General features: G+C 47.4%; 1 protein-coding gene across 3 annotated transcripts in view; it reads left to right on the plus strand.

The window, feature by feature from the left end:
* Window positions 1-288: 288 nt before the first annotated feature.
* The window catches only part of MRTFA (myocardin related transcription factor A), a 424,554-nt gene continuing 403,898 nt past the window's right edge, over window positions 289-20,944 (plus strand). The window contains exons 1-2 of one of the 3 annotated variants that reach the window (XM_063940354.1): window positions 291-595; window positions 17,912-17,969. The gene's annotated coding sequence lies outside the window, so the exon portion shown is untranslated. Of the gene's footprint in view, window positions 596-17,911; window positions 17,970-20,944 lie in introns of all 3 variants that reach the window. The other 2 variants (XM_063940357.1, XM_063940356.1) reach the window with 2 other exon arrangements.

Here is a 20,944-nt window from a genome sequence, read left to right on the forward strand (position 1 = left end):
GCCTTCTCTTGCATGCTGTCTATATAAATAGTCCTGTAGATCTAGACCAGTGGTTCTCAAACTCGGTCCTCAGGACCCCACACGGTTCACGTTTTCCATGTCACCCAGCAGCTGCACTGTGGATCACCAACTGTCACATTTTAAAAATCTACAGGTGACCTGCAAAACATGAACCGTGTGGGGTCCTGAGGACCGAGTTTGAGAACCTGTGAACTAGACCAGACACTAACAGCTATACAGCCAACTCATAAAAACAAAATACGCGCGGCGCCGGAGATGGGGACCGTAATAAACACTTCCGAGTTGAAGACCTGATCGCGGAGAAAACCCGGAAGTGATGAATCGCTGTATGTGAGTCACGGTGAGCTCCGGATGCCTCCTTCAGTTGTTGTACACACTGAGGAGTGATCACAGCGCTCTGCCTGTGCGCAATGCGCTGTGGGGCTGCTGGAGGTGCTAAGCAGCCGTCATCACCCACTGCCGCCGCTAATAAGGGGACGTCACTGTGAACCGGCGTGGGGTGACTGAGAATTGGGATTTGGCGGACTCATGGGACTCTGCAGTAAGCGCCCGTCTGCCACCGGCCCAGCACAAGGTACATAATAGACATGACTGGCAGAATATTAATGTTATACGAGACCGATAATGACCAGAGAAAGAAGTACACAGAAGGGAAATTGTGATTGGCTGTCTTCCACCTGTGAGATCAATCATGTTTAAGGAGGGGGTGTGTTAGCTTCAATGCAGACATAGGGGGGGGATTCAAATGTTTGAGAAGTTGTTTGGGTGTCTGTTTTTCCTGTCTATTAGATAGGAAACAACAGACATCCAACTGACTTGTCAATCAATTGAATATCCCCCATAATGTCATTAAAACATGACATTGGGGATTATAAATGTACAAGAAGCATACTGCTCTGTCAGATACTTGCTTTCTTTATGATTCATTTATGTTCAAATTTTTAGTACAGTTTTAAGGAAAAGTGCTTGGATTTGGTTGTTTGATTCTTCAGCTGTAAAATGTCTATTTGGAGTAGGTGAATAAAATGTGTAGCACCAATTTGTTACACAATACTTAAATAGAGTAAAAAAGAAAAGGTTGGCATAGAGCTATATTTCTGATGTGATGCGTGATTTAGTTCAGTTGCACTTCTGCGGGAAAGTGAATTTTCTCTGACGTCCTAAGTGGATGCTGGGGACTCCGTCAGGACCATGGGGAATAGCGGCTCCGCAGGAGACAGGGCAGGAATAGCGGCTCCGCAGGAGACAGGGCACAAAAGTAAAAGCTTTAGGATCAGGTGGTGTGCACTGGCTCCTCCCCCTATGACCCTCCTCCAAGCCTCAGTTAGATTTTTGTGCCCGGCCGAGAAGGGTGCAATCTAGGTGGCTCTCCTAAAGAGCTGCTTAGAGTAAAAGTTTTGTTAGGTTTTTTTATTTTCAGTGAGTCCTGCTGGCAACAGGCTCACTGCATCGAGGGACTTAGGGGAGAGAAGTGAACTGTAATAAAAATCTTTAAGCACACATAAGTGTGGTACAGTATGTAATAAATATAGCCCTAATAACTTCTTACTGATGCTTGTGTTACAATAGTTATCCTTTATGCAAGTGTGGTTTCTAAGGGTGGGTACACACCAAAATGACCAGCAAGAGGGCCGATGGTCAAGGTGATTTCCTTTTGAGTCCTGACTCCTGAACAAATGATATTGAGCATACACACTGTAGTCTTGAAACAACCAAAAGATTTATCCTATTGATTCATTGTATACATTTTTATTGTTACTCCTGTACACACTAGAATGATTACTGGCTAATTTTAATAATGGTCTGTGACGTCTTCATTGGACAAATCTGGTTGTCCGGTTGACTGTACACGCTACATGATGTGCACCAAATCGCATGCGATATCATCTGACCGCACAGCACGGCCGACCAGAGTTTTTCATATGCAACCCGGGTGAGTGCGCAGTTGTGTGTGCACACTAGACTAATTGTTGTCCTCAATATTGCTCTAGTGTGTACCCACCCTAAAGGGGGGTACACACGGAGAGATCTATGTTTAATTTCTAAGCAATCTGACTAGATTGCTTAGAAATTAAGCACATATCTCTCCGTGTGTATGCCCCATAGGGCCGCGCATCGCTATCGCTGATTCTAGATTGGCCTGCCGGTTCTAGATTGGCCAGCATCTAGTTACATCGCTCACTTCACCGCTGGGTGAAATGAGCGTACCCCCCTCGCTCAGCACACATTGCGCTGCGGGGGGAGAGATGTGTGCTGAGCGTTCTGTGATAGATTGCTCAGCACACATCTCCCTGTGTGTGTGTACCTCCCTTAAGAGCTTGCAAAATGCTTAAAAGCTACAATTGCACATGTTGTTGTTTTTTTAAACTTATTTTCTTTAAATAGCAAATTAACAAAATTTTTATAAATATGCATCTAATGGGCCCCACACACTTTGCGATCCGCCGCCGAACTGCCCGATGGCGGATACGGCCAACGGGCGACCCGGCGGCGGGGTCAGTGACGGGAGTAGTGAAGTTTCTTCACTCCCCCCGTCACCCGGCTCCATAACAGTGCAGGCAAATATGGATGAGATCGTCCATATTGGCCTGCATGCACAAGCGACAGGGCACCAGCGATGAACGAGCGCGGGGCCGCACATCGTTCATCGCTGGTGCCTCCACACTGAAAGATATGAACAGTATCTTGTTCATTAATGAACGAGATCGTTCATATATTTCAGTATTATCGCCCAGTGTGTAGGGCCTATAACATTGGCTCACAGCAAGTCATGGGAAGGCAGAAATCTTGCAAGTGTGGTTGCCATGTGTGACCAGATGTGCATCCCTGCCTGCGCAAATCAATCAGACTTATTTGATACCATGGCACCTGGGCCAATAGGGAATTCCCTCTTACCATTGATAACAGCCTGTTACTTGCTCCACCCACTTCACATTGGTGGGTATTTTGCTGCCACCAGGCTTCTCCCACTGGCACATGGAACCGCTGATTTTCACTCAGACTCCTACCATAAGCACCTGATACTGCTTGCTGCTGTGTATGCGTGTAGACATGTTGCCGACACACCTTAATTGCTGTTGACTGATGCGAATTGGTCACCCACTATGGACAAGGTGCTGCATGGTAGCTGGCCGAGATTGGAGCTCGGAGATGCTGGTCTCAATCCAGAACAGCCGGAGTACGAGTTTGCGTTTGTCACACTCCTATTGGTCGCAAGATAAAGGCAGTCATCTTGAAGACAGGATGTTTATTGGTCAAATAAGAGACTCTTCTCCCTTTGCTTGCTTTGTGTGGCTGGCTCCTTATACTCTGTGACTGTCTGAAGGTACTCTGGGGGGAAACTGTGTCTGACATTTTCCTGTGTGTATGTGTGTAGATGTGTATCTAACATCAACATGTTTAAGGACTCTGTGTCCTGTGCTACAGAGTGTTTATCTTCTCCTGAATGGTCTCTTCCATGTACTCAGGACTGCAATATGCTTTCTCAGCCTTCCGAATCCGAACCCCCGTGGGTGGATTCTTTAAGAGGAATGATATCCTAGATTTCAACTAGGATGTCACATAATGAAAAAGAGACGCAGGTTTTGAGAAAATCTGTGGAAGGTTTGACATACTCAGTCCCCACTGTTTCGTCTAAGACCCCCCCTGCATACCCACAGAAACGTACACTTGCCCAGATAATGCAAGTTGACACTGATACCGACTCTGATACAGGGGACGGTGATGGGGATATGGGTGGGGGGGGGGGGGGGAGGGAGGGAATGCATCACTTGCTACGGGGGTGCAACTAATGATTAGGGATATTTTACATATTACTGAGACGGTACCTGAGCAGGTAGAGGAATCTTATTTTACTGAAAGTAAGAAATCCTCTCTTACCTTCCCGGCTTCTAAGGAGTTAAACTCTTTGTTTGAAAAATCCTGGGAAAACCCAGAGAAAAAATTCCAGATCCCAAAAAGGGTTCTTATTGCTTTTCCTTTCCCTGAAGAGGACAGAAAAAAGCTGGAAAACCCCCCTATAGTAGACACTTCTGTATCTAGGTTGTCAAAAAAAAAAAGGTGGTTTTACCTGTACCTGGTTCAACCGATTTGAAAGAGCCGGCTGACCGCAAGATTGAGACTACGCTCAAATCACTATACACCGCTAATGGCGTAGCTTTAAGGCCCACCATTACTTGTGCGTGGATTTCTAAAGCCATAGTGAAGTGGTCAGGCACATTACTTGAGTACTTAGATACTATGGATACGTGTGACATTGAATTGTCTCGGCACACAGAGGACTCTTGCTACGCCAATGAACTGAGGATACAGAATCCAAGAAAAGTGTGGAGAACCTACCCTTCACAGATCAGGCTCTGTTTGGGGACGCATTGGATGCGTGGATTTCCACGGCAACTTCGGGTAAGTCAACCTTTCTTCCCTCAGCAGCACCACCGGCTAGGAAATCTTATCCTATGTCTACACTGCAGTCCTTTCGGACCGCAAAATTTTAAAAATCCAAACCCCCCTCCGCCTTTTTTAGGGGAGGTCGGGGAAAATCCAGACAACCTGCATAAACAGGATCTCAGGAACAGAAACCAAGTTCTGCTTCCTCAAAATCTTCTGCATGACGGTGGACCTCCCAGCCTGGAGATCAGGCAGGGGGTAGCAAGACGAAAAGAATTCCCACTTCACAGATTCTTCAAATCAGGCTTACCAGCTTCGCTGACAGAAAGTGCTATCCTACAGGATGCCATTCAAAAATTGGTTCAAACAAATGTCATTGTTCCAGTTCCACCTCACCTACAACACAAGGGTTATTACTCAAACCTGTTTGTGGTACCGAAACCAGACGGTTTGGTAAGGCCAATATTAAACCTAAAGTCATTGAACCCCTACTTGAGGGAATTAAAATTCAAGATGGAGTCTCTGAGAGTGGTGATCTTAGGTCTGGAGAAGGGGGTATTCCTGGTATCCCTAGATATCAAAGATGCATACCTTCACATTCCGATCTGGCTGCCTCACCAGGTTTACCTCCGATTTGTGCTGCTGGACTGTCACTATCCTTTCCAGGCACTGCCATTTGGCCTCTCCACGGCACCGAGGGTGTTCACCAAGGTCATGGCAGAGATGATGCTACTCCTCCACAGGCAGGGAGTGAACATAATTCCATATCTGGACGATCTGCTGATAAAAGCATCTTCCAGGGAGAGGTTGTTGTAGAGTATTGCTCTCTCAACTTGACTACTCCAGGATCTCATGGGTGGATCCTCAACCTTCCAAAGTCACATTTGGAGTCGACAAGGAGACTGCCCTTCCTTGGGATGATACTCGACACAGGTGCAGAGGGTGTTTCTACCGGTGGAGAAAGCTTTGGTGATCCAGTCGATGGTACGGGACGTCCTGAAGCCAGCCCGGGTATCGGTTCATCAGTGCATTCGTCTTCTGGGGAAGATGGTAGCCTCCTACGATGCTCTACAGTATGGAAGATTCCACGCAAGGTCCTTCCAACTGGATCTCCTAGACAAATGGTCGGAATCTCATCACCACATGCACCAGCGGATACGCCTGTCGCTGAAAGCCAGAATTTTACTTCTCTGGTGGCTACTTGAGGGCCGCAGGTTCGGGATTCACAATTGGATTCTTCTAACCACGGATGCAAGTCTCAGAGGTTGGGGAGCAGTCACCCAAGGGGAAAACTTCAAAGGAAAGTGGTCAAGTCTGGAATCCACCCTTCCGATAAACATTCTTGCTGGGCGGCTGCCCGGGGTGTCTAGGCTTTACAACTTTGCCGAGCGGCTACTTGGTCAGGGTCGAACACGTTTGCTAAGTTCTACAAGTTCGATACTTTGACCAAACTTAAGGCCCTCAGAGGCCAATCGGTGCTGCAGGAGCCTCCGCGCTCTCCCTGCCGTACTGGGAGCTTTGGTGCATCCCCATGGTACTAATGTGGACCCCAGCATCCTCTGGGACGCAAGAGAAACTAGGATTTTAATTATCTACTGGTAAATCCTTTTCCTTTTTCATCCGAGGGTTATTAGGGAGCTTAGGTCACAGCTAGCAAAACCCCTATACTTGATTTTCTATAGTTCAATTAGATCAGGCATGGTACCAAAGGATTGGTGTATAGCTGAGGTAGTGCCTTTATTTAAAAAGAAACTAAAAATAATTCTGGAAACTAAAGACCAGTTAGTTTAACCGTCTATAGTGGGTAAAATATTGGAAGGCATTTTGAGGGATAGCATAGAGCAGGCATGTCCAAACTGCGGCCCTCCAGCTGTTGAGAAACTACGCATCCCAGCATGCCCTGACACAGCTTTAGCATTCTCTGACAGCAAAACTGTGTCAGGACATGCTGGGGTATGTAGTTTCACAATAGCTGGAGGGCTGCAGTTTGGACATGCCTGGCATAGAGGATCACCTGCAGGCTACTAAGTTTATTAGCAAAAGTCGGCACGGGCTTGTAAGGGATATATCATGTCATACCAACTTAATTAGCGTCTATGAGGAAGTGAGTGAGAATTTTGACCAGGGAAAAGCGGTGGACGTGGTGTATTTAGATTTTGCAAAAGCCTTCGATACAGTGCGTCATAGGACACTGATCAACAAATTAAGAGGTCTTGGCCTAGGATATACTATTTGTACATGGATAAGTAATTGGCTGGATAACAGGGGTGGTCTTCAGTTTGACGGGTGTCGGGATCCCGGCACTGGATGATCTGCTGATAAAGGCATCATCCAAGGAGGAGCTGCTGCAGTCCATTGTTCTCACAACCCGCCTCCTCAAAATCCACGGTTGGATTCTGAACCTTCCAAAGTCACACTTGGAACCAACCCAGAAGTTGTCCTTTCTGGGAATGATTCTAGACACAGACGTGCAGAGGGTGTTTCTTCCACAGGAAAAGGCGTTGGTGATACAAGCTATGGTCCGGGATGTCCTGAAGCCAGCCCGGGTGTCGGTTCATCAATGCATTCGCCTGTTGGGAAAGGTGGTGGCCTCTTACAAGGCTCTCCAGTACGGGAGGTTCCACGCTCTGGCCTTCCAACTGGATCTCCTGGACAAGTGGTCGGGATCTCATCTCCAAATGCACCAGAGAATACATCTGTCGCCGAAGGCCAGGATTTCGCTCCTCTGGTGGCTGCAATTACCTCACCTTCTGGAGGGCCACAGGTTCGGGATTCAGGAATGGGTCCTTCTAACCTAGGATGCGAGCCTTCGAGGCTGGGGAGCAGTCACTCAAGAAGTAACATTCCAAGGAATGTGGTCAAGTCTGGAAGCCAGCCTGCCCATCAATATCCTGGAACTAAGAGCCGTCTAGAACGGTCTTCTTCAGGCGGCCCATCTTCTAAGAAATCGGGCCATTCAAGTGCAGTCGGACAATGTAACGACAGTAGCCTACATAAACCGACAAGGCGGAACGAAGAGCAGAGCTGCAATGTCGGAGGTGACAAGAATCATCCTCTGGGCAGAAAGACACGCATTGGCGCTCTCGGCAATCTTCATTCCGGGAGTGGACAACTGGGAAGCAGACTTCCTCAGCAGACATGATCTCCATCCGGAGGTGTTCAAGGAAATAACAGACCTTTGGTGGTTACCCCAAATAGACATTATGGCCTCTCGTCTCCACAAGAAGCTCCAACGCTATTGTTCCAGGTCGAGGGACCCACAAGCCGTGGCGGTGGACGCCCCTGGTGTCTTCATGGGTGTTCCAGTTGGAGTACGTGTTTCCACCACTTCCACTCATTCCAAGAGTTCTAAAGCTCGTAAAGGAGAACAAGAGTTCAAGTGATCCTCATTGCTCCAGACTGGCCAAGGCGGACTTGGTACGCGGACCTTATGAGGACCTGCTGCAGCAGGGGCCGTTCGCCTATCAAGACTTACTGTGGCTACGTTTGACAGCATGGAAGTTGAGCGCCTGATACTTGCTCGGAAGGGCATTCTGAAGGTCATTCCTACCCTGATACAGGCTAGGAAAGTGGTAATGTCTAAACATTACCATTGTATTTGGAAGAAATATGTCTCCTGGTGTGAATCCAAGAAGTTTCCTACGGTGGAGTTTCAACTCTGACGTTTTTTCCTCTTCCTGCAAGCAGGCGTGTATATGGGCCTGAGGTTGGGATCTGTGAAGGTCCAGATTTCAGCCCTATCCATTTTCTTCCAGAAACAATTGGCTGCCCTCCCTGTGGTTCAGACTTTTTTTGAAGGGAGTTCTGCACATCCAACCTCACTTTGTACCGCCTACGGCGCCTTGGGAACTTAACGTGGTATTGCAGTTCCTCCAGTCGGATTGGTTTGAGCCTCTATAGGAGGTTGAGGTCAAATTTCTTACATGGAAGGCTGTCACATTGTTGGCCTTGGCTTCTGCTAGACATGTGTCCGAAGTGGGGGCTTTATCCTGTAAAAGCCCTTACTTGATCTTCCACGAAGATAGAGCTGAGCTCCGGACACATCAGCAGTTTCTTCCGAAGGTTGTGTCAGCATTTTATATCGACCAACCTATTGTGGTGCCAGTGGCAACTGACTCCTCAATTACATCCTTGGATGTTGTGAGGGCTCTGAAGATATATGTGAAGAGAACTTCTCGTCACAGAAAATTGGACTCAAGACAATTTGGAGTCCTGCTTCTAAGCAGACGATCTCTCGCTGGATTAGGTTCACTATCCAGCACGCTTATTCTACGGCAGGATTGCCGTTTCCAAAATCTGTTTAGGCCCACTCTACTCGTTAAGTGGGGTCTTCCTGGGCGGCTGCCCGGGGTGTCTCGGCATTGCAACTTTGCCGAGCTGCAACTTGGTCTGGGTCGAACATGTTTGCAAAGTTTTACAAGTTCGATACTTTTACTGAACTTCAGATCATCAGAGGCCAATCAGTTTTGCAGGTGCCTCCGCGGTCTCCCTCCCGTTCTGGGAGCTTTGGTACATCCCCATGGTACTAATGTGGACCGCAGCATCCTCTAGGTCGTAAGAGAAAATAGGATTTTGGTTACCTACCGGTAAATCCTTTTCACGTAGTCCGTAGAGGATGCCGGGTGCCCACCCAGCGCTTCGTTTTGCTGCACCTGTTTTATGGTTCAGTACAGCTTGGTTTAGTTATGTACTGTATTGTTACTTGGTAAGTAATGTTTCAGCAGTTGCTGAGGTTTTCAAGCTAATTAGCTTGATGTACCTTGTATGTGTGAGCTAGTGTGAATCTCGCCACTATCTGTGTTAAATCCTTCTCTCGAAGATGTCCGTCTCCTCGGGCACAGTTTCTAGACTGAGTCTGGTAGGAGGGGCATAGAGGGAAGAGCCAGCCCACACTATTAAACTCTTAAAGTGCCCATGGCTCCCGTCTATACCCCATGGTACTAATGTGGACCCCAGCATCCTCTATGGACTACGAGAAAAGTATTTACCGGTAGGTAACCAAAATCCTATTTTTGTATGCACGCGTTTAAGATTACTTGGGAAGATTCTCAAAGACACCAGGGAAAGCAGGAGTCATATTATATGCCATTAGTGGGTTTTTTTTTCCCCCCTGTATCTACTTCGGTGCCTAGGGCTCTTTCATGTAGTCTGCCATGGAGTATTTCAAATAAGTTATATGAACAGTACTATTAAGGGGGCTATCCTATTAGCCCCGATGCCGACACTCATCTTGGATTATGCTTCGGATGCCTCAGGCATGATAACACATGGGATCGGGGACATATTTTGCCCGATTAAAATAACCTCTAATCTCTATAACCGACCATTTTTATCGACCGAAACGGCAGCATGGCTAAAATGGTATCGCCCTTGATGTGCTAATGCTTTAATGGGTTGGGTTTGATTTACCTGCAGACAGGATAGTGGCTGTCAGTATACCGAAAGCGGCATCCTATCTTCCGTAATCCCGGCAGTGAGTTCCCTCGCGGGTTGGTATCATGGACCCACCAATCGAGTGGTTATACTCCATGGTTGTTGGGATTCCGTCAGCCGGCATTTCACCGGCTGTTGTTGGCAGCCAGTATATTGATTGCATCCCGTGTTTAACAAATAACACGTCATTAAAAACCTAATTTATTTATTATTTAGCGATTTCCGGGAGAGATCCAATTAGGTGTGAGATTCTGTGGAGCAAAAGAGGTGCAAGTAAAAATGAGCCAGGTTTTCCTTCCGTAATAGCATCTCATAAACATGCGTCCATAAAAAGCATTAGAAAATCGCTTTTGGGTGCATATCCTTCACTGAGTGAGTAATAATTACTGGGTGTACTACGGTATGCCAGCGCTTGGGATCCCGACTGCCGGTATACTGGCACGGTGTCATGCTACGTTATTTATTCTTCCTCCAGGGGTGTCGTGCACACCCTAAGAGGGAAAATAGATGACAGTATCCTGGCTGTCGGGATTCCGGTGCCGGTATGCTGAGCGCCGGGATCCCAAGCGCCGGCATACTGTAGTACACCTGGTAATTATTACTCAGTGGGGGATATGCACCCAAAAGCGATTTTCTGATGCATTTTATGGATGCATGTTTATGAGACGGTATTACGGTAAGGAAAACCTTGCTCATCAAGTGCCACCCATAATTACCATATAAAAGTATATACAGTAGCTCAGTGAAAAAAAGAACAAAATTAAAAGGTATAGCATTTTAAAGGTATTGGCATATTTTGTTTACATAACAAATCAGTTGTTTAATATGTATTCATAAATAGGCTAAGCTTGTCCTCAAGTTGTGCACCTACTTAAGAAAGGTTTAGCATTAACCTTATAAAAAAAGTTTTAACAGCTAACCTGGGTCAATGATACCCGTAAAATAAAATATCCATAGTAGGCAGAAAAAAACCCATTTATTGAACACTGGTGGAGTACATGGCTACTATATGTTCTAAACAAGAAAATACAACCGAAAAAATAATCAGAACAAATAGTTGCCCATTGTCCCATGCACATCGGCTTGTGAAAGTTAAAAATGGCCGGCTGCGCCAGACCTATGGTTAGCTTTCTAGAATTAAACATGTTTTATCTAATAATTGATCATTGAGAGGGCCTAACAAAAGTTTTGACAAATGTTCCGTAAATCGTGAAAGTACAAAAAGCATACATACTGTGTGTGTGTGTGTGTGTGTGTGTGTGTGTGGCACTATAGTGGTCTTGTTTTCCTATTTTTTGTACAAATTCATTTCACAAAATAAACCTTGTGGGAGTGTATATTTAATTAGGAATGATTAAGATCCTTCTGGTTGCCAAGAAGTTTTTTCATTAGTAACATTGTTTCTCTAACGTCCTAGTGGATGCTGGGGACTCTGTAAGGACCATGGGGAATAGACTGGCTCCGCAGGAGACATGGGCACTTTAAAAAAGAATTTAGATTCTGGTGTGCTCTGGCTCCTCCTTCTATGTCCCTCCTCCAGACCTCAGTTTGAATCTGTGCCCGGACGAGCTGGGTGCTGTTCAGTGAGCTCTCCTGAGCTTGCTGTAAGAAAGTATTTTGTTAGGTTTTTTTTATTTTCAGGGAGCTCTGCTGGCAACAGACTCCCTGCATCGTGGGACTGAGGGGAGAGAAGCAGCCCTACTCTCTGCAGATAGGTCCTGCTTCTTAGACTACTGGACACCATTAGCTCCAGAGGGATCGTACACAGGATCTCGCCCTCGTCGTCCGATCCCGGAGCCGCGCCGCCGCCCCCCTCGCAGAGCCGGAAGACAGAAGCCGGGTGAAAGAAGCAAGAAGACTTCGAAATCGGCGGCAGAAGACTCCAGTCTTCACTGAGGTAGCGCACAGCACTGCAGCTGTGTGCCATTGCTCCCACACTACACCCACATACTCCGGTCACTGTAAGGGCGCAGGGGGGGGGGGGGGGCGCCCTGGGCAGCAATTAGAGACCTCTTTGGCAAAAGTTTGCATATATACAGTTGGGCACTGTATATATGTATGAGCCCCCGCCAAAAATTGTACATTAAAGCGGGACAGAAGCCCGCCGTCGAGGGGGCGGGGCTTCTTCCTCAGCACTCACCAGCGCCATGTTTTTTCTCCACCGCACCGCTGAGAGGAAGCTCCCCTGCCTCTCCCCTGCAGTTACACGGTAGAAGAGGGTAAAAAGAGAGGGGGGGCACATAATTAGGCGCAAAAGTCAATATAAACAGCAGCTACTGGGTTAACATTAAGTTACTGTGTTATTCCTGGGTTAATAGCGCTGGGGTGTGTGCTGGCATACACTCTCTCTGTCTCTCCAAAGGACCTTATGGGGGAATTGTCTTCAGATGAGCATTCCCTGAGTGTGTGGTGTGTCGGTACATGTGTGTCGACATGTCTGAGGTAAAAGGCTCCCCTAAGGAGTAGATGGAGCAAATGTGTGTGTGATGGTGACAACGCCGACACCTGTTTGGATATGTGTAATTAAGTGCTAAGGTGAATTTATTGCACAAAAGATTAGAGAACAGACAGGGAATCTACCCATGTCTGTCCCTATGTCGCAGAGACCTTCAGAGTCTCTCAATGATCACTATCCAAAATAATAGACACCGATATCAACACGAAGTCTGACTCCAGTGTCGACTACGATAATGCAAAGTTACAGCCAAAATGGCAGAAAAGTATTCAATATATGATTATTGTAATAAAAGATGATTTGCATATCACTGATGACGCATCTGTCCCTGACACAAGGGTACACATGTTTAAAGGGAAGAAAGCTGAGGTAAATTTCCCTCCCCTCATGATGAAAAAGAGCGGGAATCTCCAGACAAGAGACTGCAGTTTCCCACAAAGAATTCTCAGGAAGTATCCTTTCCCTACTAGGGCCAGGATACGATGGGAATCTTCCCCTAGGGTGTCACGTTTGCCCAAAAGGTAGCCCTGACTTAACAGCTATCCTCAGGGATCCTGCAGATAGCATGCACATTCTGGTACACTACTCAGACCGGCGATTGTGTCGGCATAGGTTTATAGCGCTGTAGCAGCGTGGACAGGTACCTTATCAGCAGAGATTGAGACCCTAGTATGTGTGTATGTATATATATATCTATATAGATGTATATGTATATATATATCTATATAGATGTGTATGTATATGTATATATATATATATATATGTGTATATATATATATAATATTATAATATAACATAACATGCCCAAAGAGACATTAGTCTACTGGGTTCTAGAGTCAACGCTATGTCGATTTCTGCTTGACGTGTCCTGTAGAATATGCAATGGACAGGTGATGCCGACTAAAGAGGCATATGGAAGGCTGATGATTGTGTGGAGAAGGGTTCTCGGACCTGGTCTCCACAGCTATAGCTGGTAATTCAAATATTTTGCCTTATATTCCTGCACAGCCTAGGAAAGCACGACATTATCAAATGCAGCCTTTCGAACACAAAGAAACAAAGTCTGAGGTGCGTCCTTTCTTGCCAGAGGAAAGAAGCTGCACAACACAGCTAGTTCCCAGGAACAGAAGTCCTCCCCGGCCTCTACAAAATCCACCGCATGTCGCTGGGGCTCCACAGGCGGAGCTAGGCCCGGTGGGGGCACGTCTTCGTAAGTTCAGCCACAAGTGGGTTCACTCCCTGTTGGATCCCTGGGCAATAGATATTGTGTCTCAGGGATACAAGCTGGACTTTGAGTAGATGCCCCCTCACCGACGGCCCTGCCGGCTTCCCCCCACGAGAGGGAAATAGTGTTAACTGCAATTCACAAATTGTATCTTCAACAGGTGGTGGTCAAGGTTCCCCTCCTTCAACAAGGAGGGGGTTATTATTCGACCATGTTGTAGTCCCGAAACCGGACGGTTCGGTCAGACCCATATTGAATTTAAAATCCCTGAACATATACCTGAAAAGGTTCAAGTTCAAGATGGAATCGCTAAGAGCGGTCATCGCAAGCCTGAAAGGGGGAGATTTTATGGGTCTCTGGACATGGAGGATGCATACCTTCATGTCCCCATTTATCCACCTCATCAGGCGTACCTCAGAATTGCGGTACAGGATTGTCATTACCAATTTCAGACGTTGCCGTTTGGTCTCTCCACGGCCCCGAGAATATTCACCAAGGTAATGGCGGAAATGATGGTGCTACTGCGGAAGCAAGGTGTCACAATTATCCCGTACTTGGACGATCTCCTCATAAAAGCGAGATCAAGAGAGCAGTTGCTGAACAGCGTATCACTTTCTCTGGAAGTGTAACGGCAACACGGCTGGATTCTATATATTCCAAAGTCGCAGTGGGTTCCTACAGCTCATCTGCCTCTCCTAGGAATGATCCTAGACACAGACCAGAAAAGGGTTTATCTCCCGATAAAGAGAGCTCAGGAGCTCATGACACTGGTCAGGAATCTATTAAAACCAAAACAGGTGTCAATGCATCACTGCACTCGAGTCTTGGGAAGGATGGTGGCATCATACGAGGCCATTTCCCTTCGGCAGGTTCCATGCGAGGACCTTCCAATGGGACTTACTGGACAAGTGGTCCGGATCACATCTTCAGATGCATCGGTTAATCACCCTGTCCCCCAGGGCCAGGGTGTCACTCCTGTGGTGGCTGCAGAGTTCTCACCTTCTAGAGGGACGCAGATTCGGAATTCAGGACTGGGTCCTGGTGACCACGGACGCTAGCCTCCGAGGGTGGGGAGCAGTTACACAGGGAAGAAATTTCCAAGGTCTGTGGTCAAGTCAAGAGACTTGTCTTCACATCAACATCCTGGAACTAAGGGCCGTATACAGCGCCCTACGTCAAGCGGAGCACTTGCTTCGCGACCAACCGGTTCTGATTCAGTCAGACAACATCACCGCAGTGGCTCAGGTGAACCGCCAAGGCGGCACAAGGAGCAGAGTGGCGATGGCAGAAGCCACCAGAATTCTTCGCTGGGCGGAGAATCACGTAAGCGCTCTGTCAGCAGTGTTCATCCCGGGAGTGGACAACTGGGAAGCAGACTTCCTCAGCAGACACGACCTCCACCCGGGCGAGTGGGTACTTCATCAGGAAGTCTTCACTCAGATCACATATTGGTGGGAACTGCCACAGATGGACATGATGGCTTCCCGCCTCAACCAAAAACTACAGAGGTATTGCGTCAGGTCAAGAGACCCTCAAGCAATAGCGGTAGACGCCCTGGTGGCACCATGGGTGATCCAGTCGGTCTATGTATTTCCTCCTCTTCCTCTCATACCAAGGTGCTAAGGCTAATAAGAAAAAGAGGAATGAGAACAATCCTCATTGTTCCAGATTGGCCACGAAGGACCTGGTATCCAGATCTGCAAGTAATGCTCACAGAGGACCCGTGGCCTCTCCCTCTAAGACAGGACCTGTTGCAACAGGGGCCCTGTCTGTTCCAAGACTTACCGTGGCTGCGTTTGACGGCATGGTGGTTGAACGCCGGATCCTAGCAGAAAAGGGCCTTCCGGACGAGGTCATTCCTACGCTGATAAAGGCTAGGAAGGACGTGACAGCTAAACATTATCACCGTATATGGCAAAAATATGTTTCTTGGTGTGAGGCCAGGAATGCTCCTACAGAGGAATTCCAGCTGGGCCGTTTCCTCCACTTCCTACAGTCGGGAGTGAATTTGGGCATGAAATTGGGCTCCATTAAGGTCCAGATTTCGTCCCTATCCATTTTCTTTCAAAAAGAGTTGGCTTCTCTACCAGAAGTTCAGACGTTTGTAAAGGGAGTGCTGCATATTCGGTCTCCTTTTGTGGCACCTTGGGATCTTAACGTGGTGTTAAGTTTCCTGAAATCACACTGGTTTGAACCACTTAAAACGGTGGAGTTAAAAATCTCACGTGGAAGGTGGTCATGCTATAAGCCTTGGCTTCGGCTAGGCGTGTGTCAGAATTAGCGGCTTTGTCACATAAAAGCCCCTATCTGGATTTCCATATGGATGGAGCAGAATTGCGGACCCGTCCACAATTTCTTGCCAAAGGGGGTGTCATCTTTTCCTATGAACCAACCTATTGTGGTGCCTGTGGCTACTCGTGACTTGGAGGATTCCGAGTTACTGGATGTGGTCAGGGCTTTGAAGGTTTATGTAGCCTGATCGGCTAAAGTCAGGAAAACGGAGTCGCTGTTTATCCTGTATGCATCCAACAAGCTGGGTGCTTCTGTTTCAAAGCAAACTATTGCTCGCTGGATCTGTAACACGATTCAGCAGGCTCATTCTGCGGCTGGATTGCCGCTGCCAAAATCAGTTACAGCCCATTCCACTAGGAACGTGGGTTCTTCTTGGGCGGCTGCCCGAGGGGTCTCGGCATTACAACTATGCCGAGCTGATACTTGGTCAAGGTTCAAACACTTTTTTGCAGAGTTCTACAAGTTTGATACCTTGGCTGATGAGGACCTATTGTTGCTCAATCGGTGCTGCAGAGTCATCCGCACTCTCCCGCCCGTTTTGGGAGCTTTGGTATAATCCCCATGGTCCTTACGGAGTCCCCAGCATCCACTAGGACGTTAGAGAAAATAAGATTTTACTTACCGGTAAATCTATTTCTCGTAGTGGATGCTGGGCGCCCGTCCCAAGTGCGGACGACTTCTGCAATACTTGTATATAGTTATTGCTGCAATAAGGGCTATGTTATTGTTGCATCAGGGTTGAACTGATGCTCTGTTGTTGTTCATACTGTTGACTGGGTAGGTTTATCACAAGTTATACGGTGTGATTGGTGTGGCTGGTATGTATCTTGCCCTGGATTACCAAAATCCTTTCCTTGTACTGTCAGCTCTTCCGGGCACAGTTTCTGTAACTGAGATCTGGAGGAGGGACATAGAGGGAGGAGCCAGAGCATACCGGAATCTAAATTCTTTCTTAAAGTGCCCATGTCTCCTGCGGAGCCCGTCTATTCCCCATGGTCCTTACGGAGTCCCCAGCATCCACTACGGACTACGAGAAATAGATTTACCGGTAAGTAAAATCTTATTTTTTAAACTTGGACAATAGCTGAAATACAGGCCTCTTCCATAAGGAAATACCCACATATCAGCATGTGAATAAGAGTGACAATACACTATTCAAAGTATAGTTGAATATTTGTTGTAGGAAAGATTGTTTTAGGTTGCTAAACATTCATGTTTTAACCTCATTCACTGCTGACCTTGCTTCTTCAAGTAACTAATAATTTAGTGACATTGAGGGTCATTCAGATGTGGTTGGAGTTGCTGGATGCAGTCAGTTTGTCGGTGGTCTGGATCCCAGTGTTCCGTATACTGACGCCGAAATCCCGACAGCCAACAATGCTGCCAGCTGGAATCCCGGTGCTTCAGGGCTTTTTACACTCGCGGGTGTCCACTTCACCCATAGAGTGGGAATAGATCCTGTGGCAAGGGGACTCAAAGCGCTTGCCCCGCTGCCGGCATTTTGGAGAGCAGGATGCCGCTGTCGGGATATGGACAGCCAGCATCCCGTCCACCAGTAATACACACTGAACCCATCACTGCTGCTTGGATGCAGTAGGGATAGCTCTGTATGTTAATGCAGCAGGAGGTGTCTATTATAAGCAGATGCTTCCTGCTGTAGTAGTGATCCAACCTGCGCCCCAGGATGCAGCATCGGATTATTCACTCACCATTGGCGGCTTGTGACGTTCAAGTAGCCCGTCGCAGAGGCCAGGAAATCTCTGTACAACCATAGAGATCCCTGGCCTCTTCACTCCCCCTAAAAGGTGGCAGTACGCCTCCGTTTGGAGAAATGGAGTCCGTTGCCGGCCCCTGCCTTCCCCGCAAACGACATCAGGCTGTCAATCACTGATAGTCTGATGCTGTAGTGCATCCGTTGTCACTGGACCCATTAGCACATGTGCAGAACGGGTCTTGCGCATGTGCAAAGTACCGATTATCGGTACTTTACTGCCTGGACAGCAACTCCAACCACATCTGAATAACCACCATTGTTCACTTATTTCAGCTAACGCCACATCAAGAAAATGTTGTGGTATAAATCTCTGCTCTTTTTGCAGTGACTGTTGCTGGTGACATGGACAAGTGACGCCAATTCTTCTGGAGAATTTAAACCAGGTCAGTTTGAGCACAGCATAGTGTTTAAATTTATATTTGTGGGTTGCCAGCTTGATGCTTAACATAAGGGATAAGACCAATGTTAGTTTCTGTATTTTGTTTCCATACACACTGCCAACGGGATGTAGTTGAGATCCCGATGTTCGTAATCCCGGCAGTCAAAATACCAGCGCCGGCATACCGACAGCCGGGATCCCGAATGTAAGTAGGGAGGTAAGGGTTAGGGTTAGGCGCGGGCTGGGGGAGGTTAGGGTGAGGGAGAGGATAAGGGTTAGCTGCCTCCTGCACCCTGCAGGGATTATAAGCATTCGGGATGCAGGTGTCTGAATTCTGACCACCGGCATCCTGACTGCTGGTATTCCGTACCCAACCCCTACTAACAATTGTGTCCATTGTACTGTACTAGAGTTTTTCTCTGACGTCCTAGTGGATGCTGGGAACTCCGTAAGGACCATGGGGAATAGCGGGCTCCGAAGGAGACTGGGCACTCTAAGAAAGAATTAGGACTACGTGGTGTGCACTGGCTCCTCCCTCTATGCCCCTCCTCCAGACCTCAGTTAGAATCTGTGCCCGGCTCGAGCTGGATGCACACTAGGGGCTCTCCTGAGCTTCTAGAAAAGAAAGTATATTTAGGTTTTTTATTTTCAGTGAGATCTGCTGGCAACAGACTCACTGCTACGAGGGACTTAGGGGAGAGAAGCGAACCTACCTGCTTGGGCTTCTAGGCTACTGGACACCATTAGCTCCAGAGGGATTGAACAGAGGCCCAGCCTCGGTCGTCCGGTCCCGGAGCTGCGCCGCCGTCCCCCTTGCAGAGCCAGAAGCAAGAAGAACGTCCAGGAAATCGGCGGCTGAAGACTCCGGTCTTCATTAAGGTAGCGCACAGCACTGCAGCTGTGCGCCATTGCTCCCCATGCACACCTCACACTCCGGTCACTGATGGGTGCAGGGCGCTGGGGGGGGGGGCGCCCTGGGCTGCAATAAGATTACCTTACATTGGCAAAAAATACACATAATATAGTCATTAAGACTATATATGTGTAAAATCCCCTGCCATATATCCATAAAAAAAAGCGGGAGAAGTCCGCCGTGAAGGGGGCGGGGCTATCTCCCTCAGCACACTGGCGCCATTTCCGCTCACAGCTCCGCTGGAAGGACGCTCCCCAGGCTCTCCCCTGCAGTTTCCAGGCTCAATAGGGTAAAAAAGAGAGGGGGGGGGCACTAAATTTAGGCGCAAATACTATATAACTATATATATATATATATATATATATATATATATATATATCTATATATATCTATATATATATATCTATATCTCTATATATATATATATATCTCTATATATATATATATATATATCTCTATATATATATATATATATATATATCTCTATATATATCTCTATATATATCTCTGCTATAGGGTAAAATCACTCATTATAGTGTACATCCCTGTGATTTATAGCGCTGTGGTGTGTGCTGGCATACTCTCTCTCTGTCTCCCCAAAGGACTTTGTGGGGTCCTGTCCTCAGTCAGAGCATTCCCTGTGTGTGTGCGGAGTGTCGGTACGGCTGTGTCGACATGTTTGATGAGGAGGCTTATGTGGAGGCGGAGCAGGTGCCGATAAATGTGATGTCACCCCCTGCGGGGTCGACACCTGAGTGGATGGATATGTGGAAGGAATTACGTGACAGTGTCAACTCCTTACATAAGAGGTTTGATGACATAGCAGATGTGGGACAGCCGGCTTCTCAGTCCGTGCCTGCCCAGGCGTCTCAAAAGCCATCAGGGGCTCAAGAACGCCCGCTACCTCAGATGGCAGACACAGATGTCGACACGGATACTGACTCCAGTGTCGACGACGATGAGACTAGTGTACATTCCAATAGGGCCATCCGTTACATGATTACGGCAATGAAAAATGTGTTGCACATTTCTGACATTAACCCTGGTACCACAAAAAAGGGTATTATGTTTGGGGAGAAAAAGCAACCTGTGGTTTTTCCCCCTTCTGAAGAGTTAAATGAAGTGTGTGATGAAGCGTGGGTTTCCCCCGATAAGAAACTGGTAATTTCCAAAAAGTTACTAAGGGCGTACCTGTCATGAATCTGCATTTTCCATCGCATCACTACTGTGGAACTACAGGTTCCAGCAGTTCATTTCTGTTCCAGTTCTAGTTTTCAGTCTACTGCAGCCTGGAGTACACAGTGCTTCAGCTAACCCACAGCTGATCTGAACACCTAATCCAGCAGGGTGTGTTCTCACAGAGATCATCCAATCATCATAGACCAAGGTGTTTAAACTCCAGTTCCTGGCTCAGTCTCATCGCCTTGGACAACACGTCATATTCTGTGAACAGGCGTCTCCTGTTTGCAGTCCTCTGTCTGCAGAGATACCCCTGTGTATTGGACCTGTGGAACTACAGGTCCCAGCAGTTCCAGTTCCGTTCCAGTTTCCAGTTCCAGGTTCCAGTCTTCAATTCTTTGTTTCCAGCAATCTCCTATTTCTGGCATCTCCAAGATGTTTCCCTGTTCCAGTGTTCCTGTGGAACTACAAGTAGCAGCAACCACTCCAGCTCTCCTGCGAGTCACATTCAGTGTGCAAGTTCCTGTGTTCCAGTCTTCATTGTCCCAGTTTGCTACAAACTCCAGCCACAGTCTGCTACACCAGGGATGGGGAACCTTCGGCCCTCCAGCTGTTGTTGAACTACACATCCCAGCATGCCCTGCAACAGTTTTAGCATGGCCATATAACAAAACTGTAGCAAGGCATGCTGGTATGTGTAGTTCAACAACAGCGGGAGGGCCAAAGGTTCCCCACCCCTGTGCTACACCAATCTGCAGTAGAGACTTTCCTCAGGTGTCTTCTCAGTTCTCAGCCTCTTCACCTAATTACCAGCATTCCACACTGTGCATTGCCTTTAGCACTTAACATCTTGCTGTGTTAGGACTGTCTCCTGCTAGGGCCTTGCT

This window comes from Pseudophryne corroboree, chromosome 9 (genome assembly GCF_028390025.1).
Source record: "Pseudophryne corroboree isolate aPseCor3 chromosome 9, aPseCor3.hap2, whole genome shotgun sequence".
NCBI classification, from domain to species: domain Eukaryota; kingdom Metazoa; phylum Chordata; class Amphibia; order Anura; family Myobatrachidae; genus Pseudophryne; species Pseudophryne corroboree.